The sequence below is a fragment of the Pinus tabuliformis genome, chromosome 2_2, assembly GCF_031772625.1.
Source record: "Pinus tabuliformis cultivar Carrire ecotype Pingquan chromosome 2_2, CPIR1, whole genome shotgun sequence".
NCBI lineage: Eukaryota > Viridiplantae > Streptophyta > Pinopsida > Pinales > Pinaceae > Pinus > Pinus tabuliformis.
The window spans coordinates 630,653,073-630,657,088 of record NC_142300.1 but is presented as its reverse complement, the minus strand read 5'-3'; positions in this window follow the sequence as shown (position 1 = coordinate 630,657,088).

Here is a 4,016-nt window from a genome sequence, read left to right as displayed (position 1 = left end):
CCAACAGTTCTCGGGTTGCCTTTTGAAGCCCCATCAATGTTATATTTCAAAAAACCCTGAGGGGGAGGGTGCCAGAAATCCTTCTCAGTATCCATTTTCGTTACTTTCCTATCTAGGCCTTGAGGAATAAGCCCCTGCATACCCAGCGGACTGAGAATTCTCATTTCAGCTTCTAAGGGTGGATTCTTAGGGGGATTACGCACTGTGGTGCCAACCGTCTCCTTAAGTTGTTTTAAGATCTGCTCCAATAGGCGATGGGAGGGACTCTTTTCATTTTTGAAGATTCTCTTATTCCTTTCTTTCCAAACATTCCATATAATGAAGCTTGGCGTTAGAGCCCAAGCAGAGCCAAGAAATTCATAATCAAAAAAGTTTCGTCTCCAATTGTTTAGGGTATTAATGATACTCCCTTTGTCCCTGTCGGTCTGTTGGAAAATGGTGGCAAATGTATCCCACAACCTGGAGGTGAAAATGCAACTATTGAGAAGATGTTCCATTGTCTCCTCTTGGGCTTCACAGAGCTGGCATCTGGAAGGCCACAGAACACCCCTCTTCCTAATATTATCCCAAGTCAAAATTTTCTTATGATGAACCAGCCACATGAAGAGTTTAATCTTCATCCACCCTTGATGCCTCCATAGGTTCTGCCAGATCCTATCCGGAACATGGGAATCCATCTCAAGGAGAATGCCTTTTTCTTCCTTAAGATTAAAGGGGCCCTCATTATTGTTGCCCCATCTAAGTTGGTCCTACCCCGCTGTCACTAAAATCTTCCTTTGTTCCAACCTTTTCATAAGTGTCTCTGCTTTTGTTTTCAAGGGGCTATCATCCCTGCAATCTATGCTTCTCCAGGTTCTCCACTTTCCTACACTGTTAGTATGATCCCAAAAACACTTTACCTTAGATAATCCTTGGGTGTTTGTCTTGTACTTGAGGTCCAAAAAGTCCTCTTTTAACAGTGTAGGTTCTTGTTGCCATTTATCCTCCCAGAATAGAGCTAGATCTCCCTCTCTGATCTCCTAAAAGCTATTTTTTTGTACTAAGCCTTTGTTCTCCCACGACTTATTCCAGATGTATGAGCCCTTTATATTACCAGACATCCTTATGTGATCATTAGTTTGCCAAGAGCTGGCATATTTTTCTTTCTAGATACTTTCCCACTGAGCCCTTGGATCTTTTACCCAACGCCACCATAGTTTAACCCCTAAAACATTGCTAAGAATCTCCAGATCGTCCAATCTAAGACCCCCGTGGTTCTTGGATCTATAGATCTTTTCCCAGGATACTAAGGCCCATTTCTTACTTGTCTCCTCCTTACCCCAAACAAAGTCTCTCTGGATGGCCCTGGATTGATGTAAGACTCCTTTTGGTGCTGGGAGTGCTGATAACATGAAAACTAGGATTGATTGAAGCACAACCTTTGTAAGCACCAACCTACTAGCCAAGTTTAAAGATCTGATGGTCCATTTGTTGACTTTATCCTGCATCTTATTAACCACTGGCTCCAAAATTCTCTTGTTCAAAGGCTTAGCAGTTAGAGGAACTCCCAAATATTTTGGAGGGAGGGAGTCCCTTCGAAAGCCTAGAGTTCTGGAGATATTTCTCTAAATAACAATATTTGTATTAAAGAAAAAAGTTTTGATTTGGAGAGATTAACTTCCATACCTGTAGCCTTGGCAAAGTCATTCAGGATTTTTTTGTACGCTAGAGCTTCTTTGACTATGGGGATTCCCTATAACATTGTATCATCAACAAATTGTTCATGAGTCAAGGCTTGTCCATTCTCAGTTAGTTGTAGGCCCTTGATCTTACCTGCTACTTAGCATGCTTGATAGAACGACGAAGTCCTTCCATCATGAGGATGAATAGAAAAGGAGAGAGTGGGTGTCCCTGCCTAAGGCCTCTTGAAGGAATAAAAGTCTCAGAGGGAAAGCCATTAACCAATATTGAAAAGCTAGAGGAAGTTACCAGGGCCATGACCCATCTGACCCAGTTATGATCAAATCCAAAAGCAATAAGAACTTTCCTGATATAGGTCTAGTTCAACTTATCATAAGCTTTGGCTAGGTCTAGTTGCATGATCATTCCAGCCTTCCTATTGCTAGTCAACGAGCGCACCACCTCGTGAGCTTGAATGATGTTATTGAGAATTTGTCTACCTTCCACATAACCAGATTGTTCCACAGAAGCTAGAGTAGGAAGCGGAGGTTTGAGTCTATTGGCCACTACCTTCGATATTATCTTGTATATCACGTTGCATAATGTTGTGGGTCTATACCAGTCTAGAGTTTGAGCATTGTCCTATTTATGGATCAGGGAGATGAAGGAGGTATTGAGCACCTTCAAAATAGTTCTATTCATCTTGGAGTCCTCCACTACATTCATAGTATCCTGTTTAACAATATTCCAACAAGCTTTAAAGAAATCCACATTGAAACCATTAAGGCCTGGCACTTTTCCATTCTGCATATCGTTGAGGACCTCACTAACTTCCTCTTCAGTCATTGCCCTATTATGGTTGAAATTGTCCTCTCTAGACACCAGCTTAGGTATATCTCTAGTTAAGTCCCTGATATAATGCTCTCTATCTGAAATGGTTTCCTGTGCTATACCTAGGAAGTGTTGAACTAACACAGCTTCTATATCCTCATGGGAGTTAAGAAGATTCCCATCCTCATCCTTGATCGAAGATATCCTGTTGTGAACTCTATTCACCATGGTGGATCTATGGAAAAATCTAGTGTTACACTCTCCTTCTTTTAGCCATTGAACTCTATATTTTTGTCTCCAAAACATTTCCTCTTGTTTACACAAATTCACCCATTCTTGATGATGTTTGTCTACTTGATCACTTTTGACTTTATCAAAGTCATCCGTGATAAGGGTTTGGTTGAGTTCCTGCATTTTGTCTTCAACAGATTTTTTTTTCCAACAAAAATATTGCCAAATCATTCTTGTTCCATTCTTTGAGAATGAGCTTGAGGTTCTTTAATATTTTTTGTAGAAGGAACATTCTTGTTCCTTGAATCTGTAAATATTCTGACCACCTTTCAATATTGTTGATGAATTATGGGTGGGTAAGCTAGATATTCTCAAATCTGAAAGGTCTATTCTTTGGGGTACCAATGCCCTGGACCTCCAGTTGAACCGACCAGTGATCTGAGCCTCCAAAGGGGAGAACTCTTACTATTATTTCCTTGTCTATGAGCATAAGGTCCTCTGAGATAATGAATCTATCTAACTTGGAGGCTACATGAGACTCTCCTTCTCTTTTATTGTTCCAAGTAAATAGACCATTGCTCGTATCAGTATCAACTAGCTTCATATTATCTATAAAGGTTTGAAATGCTAAAGAGTCTTTGCTTAAATATTTGGTTCCACGTTTTTTCTCCAAAAGTGATTTGATCATGTTGAAGTGCCCTCCCATGATCTAAGGTATTTCTACATGTCTATCTCTGAGATCCATAAGAGAATCTAGAAACTTGAGTTTATCATCCATTCTTTAAGGGCCATAAACATTCGTGACCAGATAGGTATCCCTATCTCCTACAGGCTGAATAAGCACTGATAAATAATTCCTAGATGCCTCAGCATCTATTATGCCAATCTTTTGGGGGTTCCAAAGAGTGAGTAAGCCTCTTGATGTATTCTCTGCTTTGACTTCTAGAAATTCAAATCTACTGAGCCATTTGCTATGTATTTGTTTTAACTTTTGAATGGAACATTTAGTTTCTTGGATAAAGATCATATCTGGAGCTGCTTGTTTCATTCTATTACTAAGCAATCTATGTTTTCTTTTACTACCTAGATCCCTAATATTCCAAGATGTGAACTTCATAATTAAAGATTTGTAAAGGAGTAGCTAGTTAGATCTTTCATCTTACCTGAATCTATCATTAGCTTTCCACATTCCATCAATAGCTCATTCTGTTTTTTCTTGCCTCTTTTCTTCCCTAGGTTTCTAGGTGCTAATCCTAGTGTAGTTTTCATAGTTTTCACACCTTCGTTACCCTGCC